Source organism: Balearica regulorum, chromosome Z, assembly GCF_011004875.1.
Source record: "Balearica regulorum gibbericeps isolate bBalReg1 chromosome Z, bBalReg1.pri, whole genome shotgun sequence".
Taxonomy (NCBI): Eukaryota; Metazoa; Chordata; class Aves; order Gruiformes; family Gruidae; genus Balearica; species Balearica regulorum.
The window spans coordinates 67,335,666-67,348,309 of NC_046220.1; the positions used below are offsets into that span (position 1 = coordinate 67,335,666).

A 12,644-nucleotide genomic window follows, 5' to 3' on the forward strand; every position below is an offset into this window, starting at 1 on the left:
CTCATGGCCACCCCCACCCCTTCGCTGAAGAGGGAACCGCCGGGCGGGGGGAATGAGCCTCCCGCTTCCATGAGAGAAGCGCCCAGCCTCGCTCCTACCTCCCTCCTGCAGCCACCGAAACTCTACATAAAAAGGAAATGGCGCTCCTCACCGAGGCCCCTAATAACGCCACCGCCACGTGCAGTTGCTGGCCTGTCACGTGCTTCCCCGCCAGCCAATAGGAGCGGGGGTCGTCAGCAGAACGCGTGCGCTGGTGCCTGTAGCTGGGGTGAGGTAGCGCGCGCCCCGGCCGCTGGGGCCGTTAGGGGTGGGGGAGGGTGGCCGAAGCCGTTGCGGGAGCTTGTGGAGTAGGGGACGGTGGGGGCCTTGGTGTGGCGGTGGTGACGCGCTCCGCGGGTGTAAAAAGGTGGTGCGTACCGCTGTGCGGAGCAGTGGTGGCGTCAGGGTCGTCAAGGTGCATGTGGAACGAAAAGGGAGCACAGGAAAATGCTGGTTCGCAATATCTGGGCGCTTCTGTGCTTTGGTGATGATCCTGCTTGGTTCTCTGAGCATCTGAATATTCCTTCATTTCTTCATGTATGACTGTTAAACTGTGTTTTATTTCACGAACATCTAATAAAACTGAAATCCACTCTGGCAGAACTGCAACGAAGATACTAATCATTTTCCTGCAAACAAAATTTTCATGTATTAGCATAACAGTTAAGTGAACATACCTCTGCTAGTATAATAAAAAAGTTTAATGAGGTTTAACAGGCTATATTTAAAAAAAAAACCCAACAACAAACTTAACAGCAACACCCCCTTCCCATGGTTTTTTTGTTATACCAGACTTGGTAGAGAAAAGAGGGCTAAATTCCTGGCTCAGGAGTTTTATTTATGTTGAAGTGCAGGAAAACATAGATAGGACTTGTATCAGTTCAATACATCTACTACACACTGTGGCGAGTACTCTGATGCTTCTGCTTGTGTTTCTGAGCTGCTGCTGCAGTGTATGTCTTCTTTGTACCTGTTTCATGCTGTGAAATAATACAGCAATGCTTATTCTGAAAATTGTAAAACAAGTATATATTGTTCCATAAGTGTGATAAATATTTGTTAACCTGCTCCAGCGTATTCAACAATTTTCCTCGTCAGAAAAACTGTCTGAAAAAATATGTGCCTGTTTGAGAACTTTAATGTGTTCTGTCACAGAGAAGCGACCCCAGATCTGTAGTTTTGCAGTGACCATCTGAATGTCTAGTATGGGCTCTGGGCAACAATAAGGCAGATCCTGGAGCAGATGGAAGTTATTGGAGAGGGCCTCTGACCTAATACTCTGGTTATTTTCATCTTACTCATTGTCAGTTGAGCCCTAGCCTTTATAGCTGCTCATTTTTCAGGAACATCAGGACAGGACACAGATTGTGCTCAATTTAGAATGCAAAGCAGCTAAGAAATGTAAGAACCAGCTTCTCTATCTCATAGTGAGCTTAAAACTGCTCCACTAGGTGATATATATGAGGCTGTGCTTAGTGCAGGTAGCAGAGATAGCTGCTTGGAGTTATTAGCTTTCAATAAGTGATCAGTAGGATACACAACGTCCAAGGATGAAGAACTCGCAGTGGGAGCATGGCCGTGGGAAGTGTACAAAGCTATTTACAAGTTCCTAAAGCAGAATCTGGAACTAGTAGGGAGGCTCGTGACCTGAATTTTACCCACTGTGCTAGCTCTGTAATACACCTTTTTACATTTTGCCTAAACAAGAAAACAGTAGGCTGCTTCATGAGCCTAAATGGCTTCTGTTTTCATTGCACTGAAGCTCTATTTTGAGCATCCATAAAGAAAGAGAGCAGTGTGTTTGTTCCCCTGAGAAATTTATGGTTAATGGCCGATGTGCTGCTCTGGTACATCTAAGCCAAACTGAAAGCTTTCAAATTGTTCATTCTCCTTTCCATTGTCGGGTTACCGTTCCCTCCGCTTTGCCAGCATAACTTCAAGTTCAGCACTCCTTAACTCAAGGAGACACAGTTTAGGTCAGTACTTTTAATGGTAGAAATAGGGAGCAACTATGAAGGCGGTCATGGTGGCAGATCTGTAATCACTGGCAGGTGATCTCTTAGTTCATTTGAGATACAATCAGATGTCACAGCTGCTAACTAGTAGATGGACTTGGAGAGCTCTTATTTTCTTCCTCTACTCCTTTGATTCTGCTCATTGTAGGACACTCAGTACACATTGTAGGATCTCCAGTGGCTGACAGGAACCTGGAGGATTTCTCTTCCAAAGAGGCTGCCAATAAGGTGAGAGCACAGAACTGTCCAGGCTTTTTAAAAGGTTAATATCTCCACAGCTCTTTCACTAGCAGACAGCTCAGGATACACAAAATACAGCAGCCCTGGGTCAGCATCTTGCTGTTTCCACTGTGCCATGTGTTAGCATCAACTGCCCAGTGCTTGTGCTTTGTCAGGCTTGTCTCATCCAAGCCCTCACCCACTGTGATACTTTTATACAAAATCTTCTTTCTTGGGACATTAAAATACAAATCACTTGACTATGGAAGCAGCATCAAGTACATTCAAGCTGTACTGTGTCATTACACATACCCAACGGCACTTGAGAAACGTAGTAGAAAATTGACAAGTTATGGGGAAAACAGAACTATTTAGGCCAAACTTTAATCTTGAGGAATTCAACAGGAGTTTTGCTACTGACTCTGAGAATCAAGGAATTTTCTCAACATATGAGTATTGAACTCCACCTCCTTGAGTGCTGGAAGGGCACAGCCCAGTCCTGCCCTAGCAGGGATCACTTACATGGGCTGAAAGAGAACATCTCGATGCTGCTTAGGCAGATCTAACTGCCTCCAAATTATTTCCCACTACTTCAGGAGAAGCCAACTATGAAATTTTGTCAATGCCAAGAAATTACATGGAATAAGTAACTAATTCGTTCAACTCAGGAAATTCTTCAGGGAGCTACAACTTCTTCCCCCCCCTCCCCCCAGGCTGCTAACAATTCGATGTAAACCATGGTGGCAGGGAACAAGTTGCACAGGATGTTTGCTGACTACCCTTGAGGTCATTTTGTCCAACCAGCCCCACTCAAGCAGAGTCACGAAGAGCCAAAAGAGAACAAAGTAATATCCAACATACATAAATGGTATCTTATATAGTACATTCAAATGTAACATGGAGCTGCAGATCACCAGAAAAACATATAAAAGTATATTACAACAACTTGCAAAAATAACCCCAAGTGTGAGTGTAACCCCCTAGAGCAAGACAGAAGAAACCAGCAACGTAAATGACATATTCCTCCCAGAGAAGGACTCCAGATGCTGACAACTTGCTGTAACATCCCCGCCTCTCACCACCGCCCAAGAACAAAACCAACCACCACTCAGAGCAGCAGTAGAAGGATGAGCCTAACACCAGGAAAAGGGTAGAAAGTAAGTGTGTGCTTAAAAAATTGTCTTCTTTCTTTTTGTGTAACAATTAGAGCTGGAGTAATAATGATCAGAGTCTTAGGATTTCAGTTACACTAACAAAAAAATTCTTGGCTTTACTTATATATAAGGTGTGCTTTCTCTTTGCCTACAAACAAGATTTTGAGTGTAATGCAGTTTCTACATCTTAAATGTTATCCTGATGTATTATCAGGTTTTTTAGAAAGAAATCTGGAGTAATCCCTAACAAAATGCAAAACCCACCAAGTTTGTTAGCCATGTGACCATGCCCCTGTTTACAATGATGGGAGAAGTTACTCGTTCATCCACTATATTGTTACATAATGCCTCCATTTTTATGAATTTGTGCATAATACAATTATTTTACACCTGCAAGTACAGAGCAAAGTATGCCTGAAGGCTAAATCAAAAGGAGATTCAACATAGCGTGAGGTGGAAGTTTTTTAAACAGCTGGATTTAATACCCTCTTTGTCTTACAGATTTACTAAGAGGTCCTAAATGAATTTAGGCTGCCATTTTTCTAGACACTGTGCAGGCACATAGGAAGAGACACTCTTTGCCCAGAAGGTAATCATCAGAATAGAAAGCCACAACACAAATACTGCAGGACAATACCCTGTTGTGAAGTCAGCTGTTGGCAGCAGTTTTCATGAGGGAGCAGGAGGAATCTCTACACTTCTGTTTGGCCCACCTGCAGTTCTTACAATGAAACATTTTTCCTAAGCATAACTCGAGGACTGTAGTTGGTGACCAGGACTGCAATGAAATACAGGTCATCTGCTATCATAGTAACTATGTCAGTCTTTCATAGCATAGGACACAGAGGGCAGGATTGCAAGAGTAAGACTAGATGTTTGGATGCTGAAAAGATTCAGTCCTTCACCCATCTCTACATTTGCAGGTTTTGGTTTAATTTAGTCTCATTGCACCAGTATGTGGTGTTAGCATTGCATTTCAAATTCATGTGATAGCAGGTGGACAGACTTCCTGACTCATCAACCAAAATCTTCAAATGCCCAAGAGCCACAACATACACTTGGATTCTAAAAGTGGCTCAGAGGTAAAAGATTTGCTGGGCGACACAGAAGCAAGAGTTTTGGTCTGACTGAGCTCACGTGCAGCTGAATTTCAGGATGATGGGTGGTGTTGGTCTCTGCTGCCTCATTTCCTCCCACAGCCTGAAGTTCAATTACGCAGCAGTTTTCTTGCAGAACAGTCACACTGCTAGCCACACAATCTGGTTTGGGCTGCACTTGAACAGAAAGTACAGATTAGGATTTGTGTCTAGCTTGTTTTGTGATGCTGCTCTCACATGGGGAAGCTATCTCTGTTGTCTTCCTTGTGTGCAATTCAGCAGTTTTCCCAAGCATGAGCTATAAATATCCCTGGAATTTTATTTTAACCAGGGTTTCAACTACAAAAAGGACACGTTCCCAACTTTATTGAACTAGGACCAACCCCTCCCACCCCAGGATTAAAAATGCATTGTATTTCTAAATTTGAATTTCTAAAATGTATTGGCTGGCTGATTGTCCCCATTGTCCGGTGAGCTTACCTGTCCTTTGCTCAGCAAGTGCTGCATACCTCCCTCAGCAGGTCAGGAGGCTCATGATACATCATTCTCCACAGAAGGCGCTTTGCCAGTCATGCTAAGACCAGAGTGGTTTGTTTTGGCACGGATTATGCTGACACTTTGTCACCATACTGACTGCAAAAGCATGGAAGGACATGGGTGGGTTTAGATTGGGTTTTGTTTTGATTGGCATCTCATCAACCATCACCAGCAAATGCAAATATTTTCTTCATGGCTATTTAGTAAATGCTTGTCCATACCGTAACGCCCTCACTTGAGAACTCGGTCAGGCACAGAGCGTGTTTCGTTGTAGCACACGTACCTCACGGCAGTGACGCCCAGCGCCTGAACAACGGTGCACTTGCCTGCCCACCTGGAGACTTAACGAAGAAACAGAGGCGGGAGGTGAGGGCGGCCCAAAGAACAGCCATGGCACGGGCTGCCCGAAACCGCATCAGCAGGCTGCTAGGAGCTACCCCCGCCGGTCCGGGTTTGGCTTGCCGCCGGTATTGACCCGTCGGGGCCTCCCGCACCGAGCCGAGCGCAGGCGAACGGCGGAAAACGCCCCGGCGAGGTGAGCCCCGCCCCCGCCGGCCTCGCGCCGCGCACGGCTCCGCGGGAAGCGTAGTCCTGCGCTCGGCAGCGCCCGGGAGGCTTCCTCAGCAGAGTCGCCCTCGGGAACTACGCGGCCCGCCACGCCCGCCGCTGGGGGCGGCCGCGAGCCTCCTGCCGCCGCCCAGGTCCCGGCCGCCGGGCTGCTTCCTGTTGCCGCCGCGGGAGTGCGGGGCTGCCGGAGCGTAGCGAGGTGGTGCTGCTCTGCAGGTAGAGTCTGTTTGTGTAGCGCCAGCCGGTAGGGCCCTCGGGCCTGGCCGGGGCGGGGAGGGCGGCTCAGCGGGGTCCCGCAGCGGGACCCTCGGGTCTCGGGCGGGGGGGGGCTTCACGAACACGGCGCGGCAGATATCGCTGCCTCATCTGCTCTGGCCGGAGGGCCGCCTCCAGTTCGGCTTACTCAGCGCCCCGAGGGGAGCGGCGGGCCGGCCGAGCTGCGGCGCTGCCTTCTTTCGGGGCGGGCCGCTCCGCTCCGCTCTGCTCCACCGCGCCGGGCGGGCGCCGAGGCGCCCTGCCTGCCGCCGAGGGCGCTGGGTCTGCCGGCAGGAGGGGGCCGGGGTAGGGGCGGCGCGGGCGGCAGAACCTGACAGGCGGCACCGTGTCTGGTTCGAGGGCGACGGGTGTACGTGGGAAAACGAACAAAACATCGGAGCGTTGTCAGGTGTACAGAAACGACATGAAAGCTTTCAGCTTTGTTAACGTGGCCCCATTAACCTAAAAGAAAAAAAAGGTGTAAAAATTTAAGTTAATCCCTAAGGTGACAATTTTTATGTTCTTGAAGTATTTCTTTACAGTCTCCACATAAAAAAATCTATATACAAATAATAGATGCTTTATCTCTTGAAGACAAATCAAATTAATGTTTCATTTCTTCTTAATTTTACTTAAATTTATCATCTGGCAGTGACTGCATACTCATTGGTTCAGTCTGAGGTACATAGGAGCTCAACAGTGCTTCAGCTTGTATATTCAAGAGTCTTTTCTTTTTCCCAAAAAGTTGTTAACTTACATTGCTTATACAGTTTTAATCATCTTCAACCAATACAGTTGTAGCAGAGTATGGACAAGCTAACTGGTGGCAAGCCACCCCAATTTTAAGGAGCTCTGAATGTAGGCTATCACTCTTAGGACCAGTATAGCATTCTTCAGTCCCTTCTGATGGAGGACTCAGTGCCCCAATAGAGGAACTGAGGAACTCTTCTGTCCCGCTTTGAAGTTCTTTCAGTGAAGACCGTGCTTATTTCTCACAATTTATATGTGTACATATAAACTGCAGTTTATTTGAGAATTATGCTTTGACCTTTATTCATCCATTCATCTGCACAGAATTTAAGAAATGACCAGGTTACACCAGGTAGCACTTTTAAAAATAATTTTCCTTATTTGAACTAAATACTTTTATTAGTGGATTCTTGCATTTAAACCATGAGTATGAGGTGGGGTTTTAGGAGTAGTGACTTTAAATAAGAAATGAAACAAAATGTGTCCACAGTTTAAATTGTCATGGTTTTATTTGTGTAATCTAATTGGCAGTTATCCTTTTAAGAACCACCAGAAATCTCAAAAGAAAGAAAACTACTGCACATAAGCACAAGAACAGCTTTTGGTGGCAAAATTCCTACCAAAATAATTTAAGACTGTAGTTGTAATTAAACAGATGGAAAAGTAACAGGTTCTTGGTGACTGAGTTCTGTGATCATTTATTTTAAGGTGCATGACTTCCAAATTAAGAGTTCTGGCTTTGTCCCTGATGGCTGGTCCACTGAGTCTCCTTCTGTAGTGGGAAACTGTTACAGATCCACTGCTAACGTCGGTGCAGCAGCTTCAGCTTTGGTAACGCGGAGCATAAACAGCTCTGAGCTCCAGCTGCTGTTTTTCCAGCACCACGTCCAACTGCACTGGTAGCCATGATAGCACGGTAGAGGCTGTGGTGGTAGTGCCCCTCTGTACCTTCTTCCCCCTGCGCTCTGTGGAAGGTTCTTCGATAAACAGCAGTCCTACAAAGCAGCTAAGCACAGTCTGTGCTTGTGGGATGACTAGAATGGCTGACTAACCGATCACAGTTTTGTTCCTGCTGTGGCCTGTTTGATAAGCCTTTACATGGCCTGGGCTGTAACTCTGAATGATCTGTCCAGATGGGAGTCTCATCTTAAAGAGAGAGCATACTAAGACAGCTTCACTGCAGGCAACCAGTGAAATTATATGCTGAAAAGGGACAACAGGATTCAAAGTCTATGCAGACTTTTGACCATTGAAAGGTACCTTGTCATTAATGGTGTTTGAACATCTAAGGGATTAGATATTAATGGATGGTTAGGACTGTATTGATAGCACATTATTGGAAAAAGTAGTTGCTGTTTTACGCCCTTACCCAGGAGAGAATTGCAAACTTATTGTAGCATGCTAACATGGTTTGGACAGGTTTTTTATATCTGGAAGAGTATTTTAAATTTTCTTTCTAGATGTAGCCATTCATTCGTAAGTGAAAGGAGGACAGCCAAGTGTGCTTTAAGGCAGTGCACACCAGTTCTTAAAAGATGCTAGTGTCAACATTTGTGGGGGTTTTGGTACTAAAAAGGTATGTCAAGAATATATGTCCTTTATCATAGCTATTGTGGAAGATCTACCTTTTAATCTTAATAACTATGCTAGATACAGCCATGAAAGTTTAGGAAGGCATTTTCAACAGAACTTAACGCTGACTTTCATGGGGGTGGCAAAGCCAGAATGTTTCCTCCTGGAGTCAAATGCTTGGAGGACTAAGTAGCAGATACCTGCTATGTGGTAGGTTAGTAGTTTCACAAGCAAAAGCAAACACTTTCCTCACCAAAGCTGAGTTGGAAAGGAAAAGAAATATGGGTGCAGAGAAAACACGCTTACAGCCCTTTCCCCTCAGCGGCAATGCAGCATGCTGCAGGGGCAAACATAAAATTTCTTCATTTGTTCCTGCCTTATCAATAAGATTTTAGTTGTGGGAGAATGCAGTTAGCACTCTCTGATCTTCTGTCACTAGTAGAAGTTAAGAGGAGACACGTGGATGTTTGTAGCAGAGGAGGACAGAAAGCAGGTCCCTGCAGGTGAAAGAAGAGAACTTGCAGAAGAGTAGAATGGTGACAAGCAAATGGCAGAGGACCTGGAGAGACAAGAAGGATTTTTAGAGAAGAATATAGGGTGCAATATGGTGAGGAGAAAAACCCTATTTCTCATTTGTTACCAAATACGTTACAAAGTGAACCTCGTGTCAGTGCACAGGTATTTAACACACAAACCTGTGTTTAAAATGACAGGGGTTGCAAAGTTGAATTATTCAAAGGTTGGAGTATTAAACTTAACTAAGTCTAATGAAAATTAAAAGTGCCTAGGCAATTTTAGCCATCTTGGTACCTATGAATTATGATACCCATTAGAAATACTTAGTTACCAGATCATTATTTTTCTCAAGCTGGACAGTTCTCAGTATAGGGAATGTTTTGTTAAGAGCAGCAAAGTGGTAGTCTTCGGTTCTTTTTTGCATGAGAATGATCTACCTTATTTGCTGCTCAATAAACCATAACTGTTCTTCTAAGACTTATTTGGCAGTGCTTAGTATGAATCACAGCAAAGTTTTATGTAAGAATAAATTTCACAAAATATCTGTGAGTTATGGCCAGTATTGACATTATCCTTATTCTAAGGTTAGGAAATAAAGCACAAGAAAAAAAAAATCCACTGATTTTGAATGCTCAGTTTGAGAGTTACATGGTTGCTGTCAAAATATTTAATATCATTCAGTGGTGCACAGCACAAATACTTTTGTTTTGTAGCATTACACAAAGTAGGTCATAAGCAGAAGGAAGAAAACAGGGAACATACTGTCAGAGGTAGATGGTTCCTCAGGCTGTGGTTTTAGTTATGCTTCCAGCAGCATTGCCTTCTTTCTTCCACAAACTATACCCGTGTCTCTTCAAATGGACAGTGAAACTGCTGGTTCTGCAGAACTACAACCCAGACAACCCCAAAACAGACCCAAAACAATTCTCTTCCTCTTTAGATTTATTTTTTTAGTCCTGTTCATTCCACCAAGTTAAGAAAGAAGACAAATAGCTGTGCCACCACAAATAGGGAGAGGAAAGACACTGAGGCTCAGCAGCAGGAAAGAGCGATGCATTTAACTCATAGTACTGCGGGAGGCAAAGTACCATGAATTCATATCACCAACTCCAGGTACACTACAGCTAGCAGGAACCTCTTTCCCACTTGCAGGAAAATCCAGTTTGACAAGAACTGAGGCAGGTATCAGCCTTCTCCATTTCCAAGCAGCCATACATTAATTCCCAGAGATCCATAGTAGTTCTCTGAATGCAACAATGGGCTCATGGAAACTGTAACCACAATGTATCATAGGATATACAAACAGAATGAGGTTTGTCAAGCAACTTTGATTTTTGACATGAATTCTTTCAGTTTGACATCCCAGTCCTGATTATAGGCTTCGAAGACCATACAGAGAATACCGCATGTCATAGCACAGGTTTTTAAAGGAAACCTTTGGAATGAGGTTAACATAGATCAGATACCCGGTATAAAAAAAACTCTTTAGATAACTAGGACACAAGGAAAGTAAGCAGTTGAGAAGAGGTTATTGTAATGGAAAATGTCAGGTAGTAAGTTCAGATAGCACAACTGGCTCCATCCCCATGGATTAAAAGTGCTTATTGAGAATACAGTCCGGTCAAAAGGGACAGAAATTAGATAAAAGAGAGGTTAATCAGATTCATTCTTCTTCATTTTGCTCTTCTGCTTACAGTTTTCTTTTAAGCTGTACTGGCTCCAGCTGCAGCCTTCACATATATGATAACAGCATCTATTTATAAAGTAATCAGTTTGCTGGTCATAAGCTTCACCTATCTGTTTTCAATAATAAGCACTTAAAAATAAACTCTCTTTGCCAGTTTTTGCCAATCTAGCTTTTAAATAGACCCTAAAAAGTCAGTAAGCATAAGCGCCAAGTCATGTTTTCAATCCAGTGTATGCTGTGTTTTGGAAGGATTATTTTTCTTTATGGAATACTATAAAATGTTCTGGGTTCTATATCTATAGTCATCGTGCAGAGAAAATCAAACTGGTGATCAATGTTGTCTGCATTTGTCAGATTGACTTGTAAAGCACAAATACATTATTTACAACAGGTTTTAAGGAAGAGATACGTTCAAAGCAGTATCTTAAATAAGCATTTAATGTCTGCTTCATCTGCACCATAAAACAGGGCTTGAGGAAGGAAGGGATCTCACTACTGCAGTCTTCTGGAAAATTCTGGCTAAAAAAACTGATGAGTATTTTGGGGTTTAATTTATTTTGAATTTCATTTCAGCCATTAAGAATTTAAATTTTCATCTGCATTTTTATGGCTAAATCCAAAGTGTGATTTAAACTCTGAGAGTGTTGCAAAATGCAGAACAAATGAGGGATCTGGTTTTGAGACCTAGGTGTATCTGTCCAGAAAAAGCATGCAGGATGTTAAGTTGAAAAAGATGAAAGAATGGAATAAAAGAAGGTAATACCACAGTACCAGTCTTCTACCTGAGATCACTGGTGACGTATTAGAAAAAGGCTGTGGACTCTAGAGGTGACAATTAAAAAAAAAAAAGGCCATGAAGGTTGCTGTCTTCGGGTATGGTCAGAAGGATGCAAAAACCATTTTGTAATGGGAATGGCAGGGTAGGAGGCGGGTATCTGTCGCTGTGTCTGAAATCTCTGGGCCTGTGATTTTGTTTCACAAGTTGATGTGCACTGGGGTGAATTTAACAGTGGGAGGGTGCAGGGCATAAAAGGAAGGGAGCGTAATGTGGAATCAGTAGGGAGGAAGGAGGTGACCTAGAGCTATAGAAAAATGAGAGAAATCAATAGGAAAGAAACGAACAAGAGGAGAGCTATAAATGGAATTTGGAAAGGAACAGAGTGCCACATGAAAGAAAATAAAAATATTGCTGTGAACTTAGAAATCTCTTTGTAAACAGTGCTTAGTAAGTTTGGAAAGCAGTTTTGACAGTGTGTACAAGAGACAGAAAATAGAGAGGAAATGAGGAGCAGGAATTCAAAAGCTGAGCGTCACCAGAGGAGCTGAGGAGGATGAGAGAATGTAAGACATTCTGTTGAGGCCAAAGAACCAGCAGCAATGATGTGGAAGGGAAGGACTTTAGGGTAAAGAATCTGAACTGATGGTTTATTGAAGGGCTAGAGTGGCAGAAGAAAGGAAGAGCGGGATCACACAAATGCCCTTGAGCTGTCAAGGGCAGGACTAGTGCTTCCAGTAGCATTTCCATCAGCTGGAGTCTCCAGTGGTCACCTCCCCTTGAGAGCAGAGAGCCATTACCTGTGCTCAGCACACTGGGAGCAGGGAGCGAGAGGGAGAGTGGGTGCCTGTCCTCTAAAATACACCTCCTCAGCATATTGAGCCAGTCTTAGTAATGCAGTTGTCCTCGCCCATGTGCTCCTTGAGTGTTTTCCCAGTCTGCTTTTAGCAATTGTTTGAACCCCAGAGAGTAAACATGGTTGAAAAATGCTAACTTTCCTTCCTTTTTCATCCTCTCCTTTAGATTCTTTGTTTTTTTGCCATAGGCATTAGCAGGATGAGCTAATACAAGAGGATTGGCACATGCAGCTAGGAAGGCATAGAGCCGTGTCAGGCTTACCTACAGTTGATGTAATTTCTGGGGTTGGGCCTTTACAGTGTATTTCCATAAGGATGCAGAAGGATGATACACATCTCATTCTTTTTAACTTCTTCCATCACCACTCCAGGTTTCAAACATCCAGTGCCATCCTTCCTTATCTTGTGCCGCCTCTGGTTTTCATCTTTCCTGTCTAACATTATAAAGCATCAGGAAACAGTTTCCCTGAAAGAGCAGATACTTCTGCAATTTTTGTTTGAAGGAGGAGTTCTGGCTGAGGAATTCTTCAGGATGTGGTGGGGATGAGAGCTCTTAAAGCCATTACATTTGTTCAGCTGCACATGAGACTGCAGCGAGTCCCAT

General features: G+C 44.0%; 2 protein-coding genes across 4 annotated transcripts in view; one reads left to right on the forward strand and one right to left on the reverse strand.

Moving 5' to 3' along the window:
• DDX4 (DEAD-box helicase 4) overlaps positions 1-5,466 on the reverse strand; it is a 36,947-nt gene extending 31,481 nt beyond the window's left edge. Inside the window, exon 1 of the mRNA XM_075739771.1 lies at positions 5,345-5,466. The gene's annotated coding sequence lies outside the window, so the exon portion shown is untranslated. The remainder of the gene's footprint in view (positions 1-5,344) is intronic.
• A 272-nt stretch (positions 5,467-5,738) lies between these two features.
• The window catches only part of SLC38A9 (solute carrier family 38 member 9), a 50,324-nt gene continuing 43,418 nt past the window's right edge, over positions 5,739-12,644 (forward strand). For 2 of the 3 annotated variants that reach the window (XM_075739867.1, XM_075739870.1), the window contains exon 1: positions 5,739-5,844. The gene's annotated coding sequence lies outside the window, so the exon portion shown is untranslated. The remainder of the gene's footprint in view (positions 5,845-12,644) is intronic. The other variant, XM_075739869.1, reaches the window with a different exon arrangement.